The sequence below is a fragment of the Tympanuchus pallidicinctus genome, unplaced genomic scaffold, assembly GCF_026119805.1.
Source record: "Tympanuchus pallidicinctus isolate F22 unplaced genomic scaffold, pur_lepc_1.0 scaffold1, whole genome shotgun sequence".
NCBI classification, from domain to species: domain Eukaryota; kingdom Metazoa; phylum Chordata; class Aves; order Galliformes; family Phasianidae; genus Tympanuchus; species Tympanuchus pallidicinctus.
Genome location: NW_026294618.1, coordinates 98,858,546 through 98,873,160, shown reverse-complemented (window position 1 = coordinate 98,873,160; position 14,615 = coordinate 98,858,546). Strand labels below are relative to the sequence as shown.

Sequence of the window (14,615 nt, the reverse complement as noted above, 5' to 3'; positions counted from 1 at the left end):
TATTACACGTTTTGCTTTATGGAACATAGGATTATTTTATCTTCCATCCTATTTGAAGCACAATGAAATCAATGTATGCTTTGCTTTCAATTCACTGAGATTTGAATCAAATTCACAACTGTAATTACAGAGGGCAAAAAGTGATCATAACGATTTACAATCATATAGGTGATTATAAACTGAAGTGTTGATTTACCATGTTCATAGCCCATTTCCTTTTACTTGTGCGAATTGGAATTGATTCATACATGAGTAGAAAATGAATTTGAAGTTCTGCTTTTTTTTTTCCTGTAAATTTGCCCCAAGCAGACAGCCATTTGCTTACTAGAGGCCACCAGCATCTGCCATTAGTGTCCTGACCTGGCAAATGCTGAACTGCTAGTGATGCATTTTTTATGACTACCACGAACAGTTGCTTACAACTTGAGGGCTTGCCTTGGTGGGGAATCTCATGATGTTGTAGCATATGCTCCCTGGTGCCACACAGAGAGCACTGGGTGAGAAGAAGAATGGACATGCTCACAATCTTGCCAGCTGGTCAAGCTTACACATAGCTGTAATTTGAAGTGATGCTAAGCACAACAGGTTTGACTGTGCTGAGTGCTCTGCTAAGTTTATGGTAGTTCTGGCTAACACTTTTGATTATATTTGCAAGTACAGGCTCCCTTTTTGTCTAATTTCCTACTACTGTCTTTTTAGTACTGATCCTAACATGTGCTCCTAGCTAATAGGGACAATTACAGATATGCTGAGAGTTAATTAGCCCAACACAAGGACAGGTTTTCTGGCAAGTTTCCCAGGTACTTGACTGACATTTTGGCAGGGACTCATCACAAGTGCTTCATTGGTCTGTGAACATGTATACATAATGCAAGTAAGGCAAGGGTGTAAAAGAAGGGGTGTTTTCACCCAGTTGTTATTAGAAATAGCAACAAATCTCAAAAATGAGGTGTAACATCTTTGCCACTCTATAGATGAGCTTTACTTAAGAATTAGGATTTTATGAACACCCACATGAGCATAGGACACACAGCAAATAGCTACCAGTTAGGCTGTGGGGAACACACTTCCCAGAGGTGTGTATTTCCTTGAAACATTTCTTAAACAATTATAAGTAATGACCTCAACTGTGGGAATACACAGTCTTGTGCAAAACTAATTATAAAACAAAAAAAATTGAATGAGTGGAAAGTGGAATGAAATAAAAAGTTGACATGAAATAAACATGCATCTTTGTGTTGATATGCATCCATCTCTATTCTGTTCATGTCCATTTTCTAACCTGATTTATCTGCGGCCACTGAAATCCAATGAATAGCTTTAGATGTAGCTTGTTTCTTGTTTTTCTGATATTGTTTAATTTGCTTACATATGTAGGTCACTCATAAAAACCATCACCAGCAGAGGTGGCCCACTGTTTCACATCTGCTACAATAGTTTGTTGCAAGAAAAATGTTGCTCACACAGTCCGTCTCTCATCAGCCTGAAGAGACAGAAGTGAGAAGGTGCTAAATCTGGACTATATGGTGGGTATGGTAGGAGAACAGAAGAGCAATGGTTTCCATGGTCTTCAAACTGATATGGAGCCTGGAATTGCCCACTCTTCCTTTTGTGGTGCGACAACAGTACAGCCATCCTGAGCTTGGCTCTTCATTCACCTTGCTGTTGCCACTGCTGAAAAGCACCACCTTGGTGCCCTCACATCTACTGTTTGGTCTCCAGAGAAGTTCAGCAAGCATTGATGAATGTCAGTGGGGGGCTTTTTTTTTCTTTTTTTTTTTTTTCATGGAGGAATTCAGTTCCATACCTTTGCTTCATCCGCACTTTCATGTCAGACATTCTGTCAGACTGCTCCACTACTGTCATCTGTCATGTGGCAGTAAAATATAACAGAATACTGTTGATGATAGTGTCATATCATCAACATTCACCTCAGATGTCATGGGCCAACACAGTAAAATAGGAGGTGTTACTTTCAGAGCAGCTGTCTTATCTGCTTTCATATGATCTGTCTGAGAGAGTAAGCCAGGCCTCTTGTTTACTTATTCATGAATGATATAGAGACTTTGTTTTCAGACAGTTCTTTCATGGTATCTGGCTATTCCAATGGTTTAAGTGTCACATTCTTTCTCATTATAGACAAAAGAAAGTCTTGCACTTGTTCTAGTGTCTTTGCAAAGCTCTTCATAGTTTCTTCATAGCATCATAAAAATTGGAAAACATTCTTCAGGATGCTTAGTACCACAGAAGCTACTGACAACATGATAATGTTGCTTTTTGTGCTTGTTTTTTGTTTTATTGTACATGTGCTTTTTAAATTCTGCAATAAAGGACTTGAGAAGCTTAGTAAACCCACACTGAACAGTCAGAAGTGTCATACTGTTTCAAATACTGATAGCTGTCACATTGGGATATATAACATCTATATACACCTATAAATTGGAGTTAAGAGTTTAGTGTATGGTGCAACACTTCAAGAAAGATGAAAAATAGGAGTGAATTTGGAGTGAAAAAACAACCATTAAATCTGAATCAAACTTTTAAAAAAGGAATAACAAATAAATAAATTGAATGGAATTTGATCTGTGAAATATAGAGAAGAGAGGGTGAGCATAATAATCTTGAAATCCCTTTGTTGCTAGTAAGAGAGAAAGAATACTGTGCTTTTTCTGCCACGGTGTGCTTGCTAAACCGCTGCAACGAGGGAGCATTCAGACTGTGAGGACGGTGAAGCACCTGAGTATCTATCTTGGCAGATAGTAGGATGAGATACTGTATAAATGGATGAAGCAGACATTTGTTGGGATTGGGATTCATTCTTTGAGAAGGATATCAGACTACAACTGTCCTTTCCAGACTTATGAGAAGATTTTATGGTCTATGTCTGTTTAGGAGGAGTTAACTTATCTTCCTATGTGCAAATAATAAGACTCAAGATTGACTTATGAGTCCTACTGAGTTTTGTTCTTCATTTTACCCAGAACGGGATCTACATTATGAGTAAATACCTGAAAAAGCCTGTATCCTTGTCAGACTTTGCTATGATGACAAGTCTCCATCTATATACAAAAGGCTGTGGACTGGTAATCTAGCAAAGCTAATTATAACAATAAAAGTGAGCATACTACTGGGAGGTACCTTCCTTCGCAGCTTGTATCTGTCCTAGTTGTCCGGTGAGTGTATTTGCAGGAGATGAATAGCCATTTCAAAGCTGTTTCTCCATTATTTTCCCACGTTTCAAACCCTTCTAATTCTTCCAGCACCAGACTGTGGAGTTTCTCATTTTCCAAAGCCAACATGCCCTTATTACTAGCTGTGCCAGAAGCGTCCTCAGGTTCTATCTATTCAAAATTCTTTTGCAGTTTCATCTCCTGAAGATGTATGGTCCTGGCTTTTGGAGACTGAATGCCTACACAAAAGAATAAAAAAAATCCTGCATAAACCCACACACTCTTATCATATCATATCATAGAATGGCCTGGGTTGAAAAGGACCACAATGATCATCTAATTTCAAACCCTCTACTATGTGCAGGGTCACCAACCACCAGACCAGGCTGCCCAGAGCCACATCCAGCCTGGCCTTGAATGCCTCCAGGGATGGAACATCTACAACCTCCTTAGGCAACCTGTTCCAGTGTGTCACCACCCTCTGTGTGAAAAAATTCCTTCAATAAAAATATCTTGTTTAGAAGTTGGTAAGAAGTGTTGTGATGGTGTCAGTTTCACACGCATGAACTAATGTTGTTATCCCCAAAAGGTACATCTTAAAAACCGGTCCTAAGCGCATCTTTTTTTGTGGTGACAGTGCCCACCTCTTTTTCTACATCATGGCAGTACACTGATTTCTCTTGTATTAAATTATTTATCTGTAACAGGTGACAGCTTCATTACTAGAAAAAAAAATACCAGGCCAAGTAGAATTTCTTTCAAGCTCTTCTTGTAGCTCAAAATTTAGGGCTTGGTGATCTGTAACTTAAATCCCACAGGTAATGAATACTCCAGTTGTAGTCAAGAAAATCACAGAAGGCTCTGAGGTTAGGAGGAGAGGTTTTTTCCTGAGCCTCCATTAAAAATTACCTTCATACTTGAAGCCGAACATCTGCCTGAGTGCTCTGTTGGATCAAAATCAAAATGCTTAGCACTTTGCCAGGCAGTGCTCTGACAATCTCAAGGCCAGTGATTTTTTACAGCAGAAAGTCAAGCTATTAGAGGATTAACAAAGGAGAAACAATGTTGAAAATACCAACTTACTGCCTTGCTTCCTCAAGGAGATGACATTGTATGTCTTTATCATAAATTAAGAAAAAAAAAAAAAGGTTGTAGTGGTGTGAGGTAATAGTAATGACTGTGAAAGTTGGGCATGCCAGGCACGGTATTTAACAAGTCTCTATTTCATCACAGGCTGCATTCATTTACAAAGGACTCCTTCACATTAAGAACAAAAGAAACAAAATTTCTTTGAATGCTCTGAGTGCACTGACTGCCTAATGCTTTAAGTGCCACTTCACAAGCTAAGCTGACAGGAAATAATAATATAATTTGCCAGCAAGGACCTTCAGGTTGGGCAATTCCTGGCAGTTAACCCAGTCTTTAACCTGACAGCTCTGTTGCTCCTGGAAGGTGCCCGATCCTGAGGCTTCCATAGCTAGGACAATTGTGGGAGTGCTTAGAACAAATAAATTAACATTTTTATGTGTTGGAAAGTTTAAAACTGAACTGCACATTGCCATGGAGACGGTGCTATTTAGAGCACAGAGATTTTCCAAGTAGTGAGAACGCAGCTTAAAATCCAGGAGGAAAGAAGGTTTCAGGATTTACATTTTCTTAGGTTTACAATCACTGTACTTCACATGTAGGAAGTACAAAGATAATGTTAATTGATTCTCTGAAGTTATTGGTACATTCTGGGGACATACTAGGAATATCATACTGGAAAAGTCTCTCATTGCTCTGGTCTGCTCCAGTTCTTACAGCATGGCCTTCCTGCAGTAACACTTCAGCATATTACTTGAGCCATCAGAAGGGGTAATATTAAACACTGCTTAAGCATCAATCAAAACATATTGCAATAAAGTGCCTTGAATTTGTTGGCATTACGTAATGCACTGAGTGCCCCAAATTACAAGCGTCAAATTCTGATTGAAATCTTATTAAAAAAATTATAAAATATATTCTTGAAAATTAGAAGCATTCCATAAGTCTGCTAGTAAACACAAGAGAAGCTGCATTGTTTGGATGTCAGACAAATATCTGGTGTCTGTAAAAACACTGTGTGTCCCAAAGCATGAATCTATTTTATTAAGAAAACTAGTAAACTGAATATTGAATAAAAAAGCCACCCTGGCACTTCTTAATGTTTTATTTTAAAGACTTTTGTCATCTCATCAAGGAGTAGAAAACACCATGAATGAGCTTGTACTGTAAATATTGATTCTAAAGTTACCTATTAGAGATTCAAATGTAAGAGAAGATGAAAACCACACGAATTTAGTTCCCAGCGATTAGATGCAGTTTGACCAGTGCTTCAGCTTTGTCTTATTGGCTACACCCTTCGATTAGCAAAACTGTTTTGGTTTTTATTCTCTATTTCTTCATTTTAATAGCTTTTTAAACAAATGATGATTTGGGAGATGGCTTACAAATGATTCAGTGCAGTGTGAAACAGTGTGATTCACTCATTGTCAACATACCTCAAGTGACATAGGCTTTCCATAAGCACACTTGTGGAGAAGTCATAATACAAACTTATGGAACAGTCCTGCTGAATGCCTGAAAGAGGGTCTGAAAGGTGGAAGGGATCTAGGATCAGAGCATTCTGATTTATACATGAATTGTAAAAGAAAGCATATGTAATATCATGTGCCAGAGCATACTGCAAACAATGTAAGCTATTGCAAACTATGTAAGCTACAAATAAGGCAACAGAAAATGAATCCTCATTCATCTCATCAAAAATGCAATACACTAGACACTGGATGCTTGGATTTCTGTTCTTGATTTGTGGAAATTCTTGCAAGGCCTTTCATATTTTTCCCCCCTCTCCAGATGTGGAACAATAGGGTGATACCCAATAATAATCCATTAGAACTGTCAAGGTGGAATTTATTGTGCTGGAGAGTGAGAAGGCACTGTGTGTTAGTTACTTTTCCCTCAAAAAAAAATCTTATGTTATAAAATATGTGCTGCAATGGCCTGTGTATGAACAAAGATTACTCAGCTGTGCAATAAAATATTAAAAAACAGCTACCCCGAACTAATATGACAAATCATTATAAACAATGAGTCAACTTGAGAAAAATCAGAAATTGCTCTTAGAATGCCTCCTGTACCTTCTATATTTCGCAGTATTGAGCTGCATTCAGGAGCTTTTCAAGCAAAGGCTGTGGTCTGGCTGCGGAGATCTCTTTCCAGGAGGTTCGGACATTTGAGGAATGGGAGCAAAGGAGTATCTCAGGTGAGAGAGGGAACAAGATGATCCATGGACACTCCCTCTCCACAAACGTTACTCCTTTATACAGTTATTCCTTTATACAGATTTATAAATCTGCTCTGTATTCCAAGGTGAATCTTGGAGCCACAGTTAAGAGTGCACCAAGCTCAGCTAATAAACTCTTCTCCTACATTAGCAGACCAACATACGATACTGTTGGCTTGGAGCACAGGCAGAATGAGCTTATGTTTTCTTATAAAAGCCCTCCTAAATACACATTATACTGGAATCCAAATACAGGCATAACCACAATTAGAAATCCCAATTGCCTTTACTAGCAATTCTGGCCAGTGTATGAAAAATCCCTTCATACCTGTGAGGTAAATGAGATCAAGCTGAGTGTAGTCCCAGAACAAGATTTTGCGCTTGGGATTCTGCCAAGCTTTGTTTTATCAGCGTCCAGAGCTGTTGTCTTCTTTATGAAAAGGAAACAAACACCACTGAAACAGAAGAGAGATAAAGTGAGAAGAGTGATTAAAGGGCCTTCTTTAATTACTCATGTTCTGAACTTTTGCTCCAGTTGTGTATTTTCAGACCCACCTTAGGACAAGTATCTGGCAACATGTACAAACATTCCCAGTGAAGCAGGAGAGTGTCTGCATATCTTCCAGAAAGATGCTGTCAGTTACGTGCCCTTCATACTGTATTCATTTGCTACATTTACATCAATAAGCAATTGCTCTCCCTCTTGCACGAGTGATCTCTGTCCCTAAAGAGCAGTAGTTCATAAAAGATCACAAGGGAAAAAAATACAGCTCTTCGTCCTTTAGTAGACAAAAGAGAAAAAAAATTACAAACATATGAACACTGTAGTAGAAATTATACATGATATTTAAACACTCTTGAACTCAAAATGTTAGGTGCATGCTCTAGGAGTGGCATCAGATTATTTCAGGTGGAATGCTGCAATAACATGTCTTATTTTAGGAATGAGGGACAGTCTGACACCTTTCCTCTTCAGCAAAGGGTGATAAATTCCCTATTCTTGGTAAAGTCAGTGGGTGCAAAATACTACCTCGTTTGGAATTTGTGTCTCACTTGAGATCTCATACTTTGGTGTAGCAGTGCATAACCAGTTAAGGGGAAGAATTCATACTTCAGCAGTTGTGAGTAGCAGAATCAAGTAGTGATTCTACAAAACGGCCATCCAGTCCCTCACTCAATTCTTACTGCTCTTTCTCTCTAGTAATATCCTTTCTAATGTCATGTCCATTCTTTCTAGTAGCTTGGTAGAACACAGAAGGAAAATTTTCACTCCAGAGAACATGTGATATAAAAGCTGAAGTTAATGGGGCAATTCTTACCCACTGAAAAACAAAGAAGCTTCTCAATGCATGTCCTTAGGCTACATAAAGGAAATTCAGTGTTACTTAATCTTCAACAGTGAAAACCTATTGCATATACCCTAAGGCTAAAATAAATCAATCAGACACAGGAAATATTGTTGACAGTAATGAACTCAACCTGTAAAGAATCAAGAAACATAATTTTTCTGATTTTTTAGGTTATGTACTACAGAATAAAAAACTCTGAGTCTGGAGAGTATGCTGGATCTGTAAAGCCCAATCTGATAATAGAGTCCTGCTCACCCAGAACATAGGCTCACAAATGAACATTTCCTAAGGCTGACTATATGTGCTCCATGAGCTTCACTGACTACACGCCATGACTCTCTTCCAACTGCGCATCCGACACCTGAATCTCCTCTCTTTTTCCTTTCAAATAAATGAATAACACCTGGCAGCCCCAAAGATTACAGAGCATGTTAGAAAATCTTTACTTATTCACAGATAACTCCTACAAGTTTATGGGAAAAAAAACAACAAACAGATGATACAAACACTAATGCTCAGGCAGAAGACAACAATACTTCCAGAAGCCTGATAGAGAAACTTCACCACTTTGTTTGACCTTTTTCATCCTGTAATATTTTCTGGTGTGAAATCATAGTCAGTAAATTTTTCTCTCCATGCTTGGCAAGACTCCAGATGGCTTTTATGTCACCTGTTCAGACACAAGAGGAATGGGACATTTGGGGTGAAATTAACCTGGTGGGCATTGCTGCAATTAGAGAGATGAATGGCTATCAGCCTTAATTAGAACACTAGGTACATGCTCCATATCCTTCTTAGGATCCAGCTCACTAAGCTAGGTAGTGTGGAGATAGCATTCAATACCTGTAGACCTGCAAACACTACTTCTAAATGAGGGGCTACTTCAACTCCCTGTTTACTTGCAAATGAAATACAGCTTAGTAGGAAAAAAAATCCCGATTGTCAGAAACACTCCTACCTCATTTATCCTAAAAAATAAGAGCTGTACTATGCTGAGAAAGGTCATACAGGGATGAAAAGTGAGATTGGGAAACTTATATTACAATTATAAGAATACCTGTGCCAGATAACATACAATTACATATTTCAAATCTCATTTTAATATTGGAATTGTTTTTGTGATGCTTGTATAGGAAAACTGGCCTTCAATACATACTTCCTTTGCTTTTCGAGCTTCATGAGAAAACTCTCTGTGCTTTATCTACACAAACACAAAAGTACTAAAAGAACGTTATTAAGGTCATCAAGACAAACTCTCTTAAGGTTAGGAAAGAATTAAGGTTGCTAATGTTGCCTCAGCTAAGATTCCCTTTTCTATGCAACTTAGGATATAATCTTTCATGATACAACCATATTTTCCTGCCTCCTTTAATGCACAGAATGGAATGCACTCACTTAATGAGTATCAATTCAACGTGTGTTTTCTGCTTGTTGTTCAGTCTATTGCCCGAGGCTTAATTTACTTCACATTTACAAAAGTGGTTCTGAAGACAGAATTATTAATTTCCTCCTGGATGTTTCTGTGGTTCTCATTTTTCCATAAATGGCAAATATTGCGCCCTTTATCTTCCCAACACTTTTCTTAGCTAAGGGAATGGCACCATACACAATTTACAGAAGGGAAACCAATACAAATAAGTTTGAATTAAAAAAAAAAAGCACCAGTTTTTGATGTCTTGTTTATGCCAATCAAAAGTAGTGATTAATGAATTACAGGACTTTCCATTAGTCTCATTTTTTTCTCTTGTTTGTTGTTTAAGTCATTGCTCAAATTGCTTTGGTTTCTGCTCAGTTAGCTCTTCACTGTTTCCCTTCCCGAACTTCTCCTCCCTTCTGACACCAGTTCCCAGTACAAAATGGTATTGATATCTCCTCAGCCAGTCGCAATGCTATCTCTGTCTTTTTGTCAGACATTGCTATTAATCCCCCCCTCAGGTGCTTTTCAACATTTTTTCCCTTATCCCTTGCTTCATTATTTTTATTGTTATTATTTTTTAGTCCAGCCGGTCTTGCTAGCTCTTCTATTTCTTCACACAAAATTTACTCCTTCCCTTATCAATTCACTTCTCGTTCATCTTACCCAGCACTCCCAATCTCTTTTCCTCACAGCTTTCAGTCTTCTTTTTTTTTTCCCTCCAGAACATCTGCATTTCTAGCTTTTGCCCTTTTGCCACATGTCTCCTTGGCACCAGAGTGTGCCCATCTCTTTAGCAAATTCCAGCTCTTGTGAAACGGTTATATTTCTGGTATTGATGACTAACAGGGGATTCACTTCTTGTAGAGGAGACACAAAATCCTTTTTGTTGGTAGTGCTTGGTCTTGATATCATACATAACTACCAGACGGCTTGTTTTGGTCCCATACAACTCATGCCTCATGCAAGCAGAAACTTTGAAAGACTTAGCCATAAAACCTATGAACTTACTTGAACTCTAACAAACCAGTTATTTTCTAAAGGCTTACAGTTTGGCCGACAGTGGAATCTGTTATGTTTTTTCATTATTTTATTTTCCTTTAATGGATATGATAATGGGAGCATCCCCGACAAACTACCTGCTATGCTTTCACTTTGGTTCCCACTTTCAGAGTGAAGATTCAGTCACCTCTGAGGAATTACCCAAACAGAAGTCTTTTAATGCTTCAGCTGTTCAACTGAGCAACTTCGTTGAAATATTAATAGTTCTACACACACACACAAACACACACACACACGGATATATTTTATTTACATAAAATTTGGATGGGCCCATCACAGAAAACACTGACTTCAAAAATTTCACAATTTAGAGAGTTACAACATCCTATTTTCCGTTTCTTGTAATAAGAAATGTTTGGTAACTTTAAATTACAGAAACTGTCAGCAGCCATACCTTCAGCACACGAACACACAAAGAGGTTTGCACGTATCTCCATAAAAAGAAAAAATTAATAAAAATATCTATATACAGATATTCACAGAAACATGAACATACACAAAGGCCTTTTAGTTTTCATTTACCAAAATCAAGATACCTATGGGTATGTTTTAAAGGAAGATACCTAGGGAGGAAAAAATCTAGTTTTCAAAGCAATCTAGCACATCCCTTTCCAAATGCATGTTCCAACTGTACAGCTCTTGGAAAAAAATTAACAAGCTCTTGTTAGTAATGGACAAAATATCAATAGCACAGTAGAGCTGAGTTTCTAAATGTGTGCATTATGAACAGTGCTAAGTGTGAATACTTGTGGTAGTTACAAAATTCACTCTTGAATCTGTCTGCACCCTCCATTATCGTTGCAACTACAAAGTCCCCTGCCCGTGTATATTAACAGCACTTGTATCACAATATTTAATAATACCATGACAGTTGACTTTGCATCAGTGTGGTGAAAGACCCTGATGGTAGTGATGACAATGCAAACTTGAGGACCATCGCTATCACCCAGAAAACAGCACAGAGCCCGTAGCCAATAGGTTTCATTTTGTTTTAAAAGATGACATCAAAACCACTATCTATCAGAGTCAGAATTTCTAAGGCTTCTGGCACATTCTTACCTCTCTATAACTCAGGATATCTACCCAGATAGCATATATGACCATCGGATGTTTTTCCATCTACTTCCTGCATCCCAAGTGGTCCTAGACCCTGCAGTTGCTACTGCTTGGCCACATGGCAGAAACACATTAAGGCAGAACGGGATTTACAGGGAAGTTTGTTAAGTATTCATACATATGCCTGACAAGGAAATTATTAACTCACTGAATAGTAACATGTAACATGTTCTGTCTAGGGAAGATGTGTGTATACATATGTGCACATATATGTATGTATATATATGTGTGTGTGTATACATACACACACACATACACATTATATTGGCATGGTGTTCTCTACAAACTAAAAGCACATAAAACACACTGACAATTATTATGCTTTATGCAAAAAATAGAGACAGATATTTAAATATTTATTTAATATCTATTTAAAACATAGATAAAAATATAGAGAGTAAAATTCACATGGCAGTATACTTCCCATGAGAATTGGATTAGATTACAACAAAATCAACCATGGTGGAGCTGATTAATGAGTTTGGAGACATGGGTCCTCACAACTGGCCAACGCCTCGCAGAATGCAGAGGAGATAGGAGCAGCCCTGAATGAATAAGGCTGTGGAGGGGAACATCCTGACTGCCAGAGTACTGGCCCAAACACGTCAAGAAGGACTTTCTCCTTGACTAGCGCAAACATGATGTGTATAAGTGCTACTGAACTGAAATCTTACTATAAAAATCGTTATTGGCTCTCCTGACTCATCTTACTTGTGAAATACATTGATATGTCACTGAATTACGTGACCACCTTGTGGCCATGAGGACACCATGACAACATACTCTGTCTCCTCAGCACTTCTGACCCCAGCTGAACATCACTCCTTTCTGCACAACTCTTTTCCAAGAGCCTGTTTTTCAAAACCCAAGGGTATATTGCATAACTGCTGATTAACAACACGCTTTGGCTAAACTACAGTCCTGCAACCTTAGATTTGAACAACAATAAGGGAGATCGGTGTGCCAACTAATAGACTTTTTAGTGCACTACTCTGAAGGCTGAAAATTATACAGCATAGCAATGCAGTTGGCTTACAAAGCACTGCCGTAGGAGTTAGATGGCAGAGATTTATTGCTTTTGATTTTATGCCCCTCAAATTGTTTTGCAGTGTACACACTGCAAAAGACAGTTGTATCAAGGAGAGAGTTTGCTGCAATGCTATAGGTGCAGTTACTCAACAGCTGGGAACACTACACATATGTTCCCTTGGACACTGCAGCTTTGCCCTGGCCTTTTATCGTGGACAGAGGATGAGCCAGAAATTTCCCCCAAGAACAGATACTGGAAGTTCATCTGATAACCATCTGTATGAAAAACATTAGGAGCATTTCCTTCTACTGCTCCCATCAGAATTGCAGTCTGAGAAGACTGAGAAGAAAGGTACCATTCTTATCTTAAATCTTATTCACCTATGAGGCAAAATGAATTTCAATATGTGTTGTGTTTTTCTTTAGCAAGGATCAGGCCCTGACCCAGCCCAGCAATGCCTTTGAAGGCAGCAATGTATACCTGCTCCTGTGGCCATAAACTGGTCAGAAGCAAATTTGGAAATATTTTTTCCTGCATACTTCTTCCATACAGCAGCAGTATTTTGTTGTATCGGTTGGTTTCTACGGAAACAGATGTAGAGGATTTAATTAAGATCAAGGGTTAGAGCTGATAAAAATTGGAGTTTCCAAGGCAGTTCATCTATCATGCACATTCAAATTAGTTTCCACAACAAAAATATCTGTTGTGGGGAAATGATGATGGCTGAAGCATTTTAAAGGAAGTAAACTAAAGTGGTTAAGAAGAGCATAAAGATATACATTTGTATTTTGTTTCCTGCTGAAAATGTATTTGCTTTCATAAATAAAAAGTTGTAACAATTTGCAGAATTTGGATTTTAACACCAAAAGATCTTGCTCAAAAGCTACTCTCATTCCAATCCTCTTACCAATGTTCTTTGCTTTCCATTCACCCAAGGACCCTACATGATTTACACAGCTGTTAAAATATTACTCAGGGTGAAAAGGAGCCACTTCTCAGACCTTGCTTTTCCTGTTCACTCAGTCTCCTGCACATAACAAAGAGCTGGCTGCCCTCAGATGCTCTCTGCGAGGCAGCATGCATATAGTCATCTCCACAAGCACCGTCTGAGGCTCTTAGTGAAAGCTGGATGTGTCCTTGCTTTTAAAAAGCAGTATCTAGAGGAGGAAGTTTCCAAGCCCAGGTTTAGGAGACAAAGCTGTCCTCAAACTGTAATTAAAATGTCGTCGATTCCAAATTTCAAAAGCAGTTTCACGTCCAAATCATACTATTGCAGGGGTTGGAACAGACATCTAGAAATGGAGTCCAACTCCTGTTGAAGCATTTCCCCGACAGCAGGTCACACAGGTAAGAAGTCCAGGCAGATCCTGAATATCTCCACAGAAGGAGACTCCACAGCCAGTCTGGACAGCCTGTACCAGGTCTCTGTCACTTCTGATACTGAAAAAATTCTTCTCTGTGTTAGTATGGAACTTTCTGTGTTCCAGTTTCTGCCCATTGCCCCTTGTTCTATTGTTGAACATCTCTGAAAAGAGCCCACCCCACTGACTTGACTCCCACACTTTGGATATTTACAAACAGTTATGACATCCCCTCTCAGTTTTCTCTTCTCCAGGCAGATCAGTCCCAGGTCTCCCAACCTTCTATCATGCAGGAGATATTCCAGGCTCTTTATCATTTTTGTCACCTTCTGGACTCTCTCCAGGAGATTCCTGTTTTTTGTTTTCATTTTTGTTTTTTAAACCTGGCGAGTCCAGAAATGGACACAGTACTCCAGGTGTAGTCTCATCAGAACAGAGAGGGAAGATCACCTCCCTCGACCTGCTGGCCACATTCTTTTTAATGTGCCCTAGGATTCCATGGGCTTTCTAGGCCACAGAGCACACTGCTGGCTCACGGCTAACCCTTTGACTACCAGAACATCCAGGCCCTTCTCTGCAGAGTTCCTTTCCAGCAGGTCAGCCTCTAACCTGTACATATACATGCAGCTGTTCCTCCCCAGAATCTTCTATCCATCTCCATCTTATACATGTCTGATCCAAATGAATACTTAGTGCCTCAGATTTTAGAACGAGGAGCCCTGTCTTCTGCTCCCTCAAAATAAAAGGTAGGAAAAGGACTTCCCAAGCTGCTTTAAAAATAAAAATGAAAGAGTAACAGAACATAA

The 14,615-nt window shown here is 38.8% G+C and overlaps 1 long non-coding RNA gene across 1 annotated transcript in view; it reads right to left on the bottom strand.

Annotated features, from left to right (window-relative positions):
- The window catches only part of LOC128088165 (uncharacterized), a 34,421-nt gene extending 27,177 nt beyond the window's left edge, over positions 1-7,244 (bottom strand). Inside the window, exons 1-3 of the long non-coding RNA XR_008210174.1 lie at positions 7,033-7,244; positions 6,806-6,932; positions 3,139-3,409 (exon numbers count right to left, since the gene is read on the bottom strand). This is a non-coding gene — a long non-coding RNA (uncharacterized LOC128088165). The remainder of the gene's footprint in view (positions 1-3,138; positions 3,410-6,805; positions 6,933-7,032) is intronic.
- Positions 7,245-14,615: the final 7,371 nt, after the last annotated feature.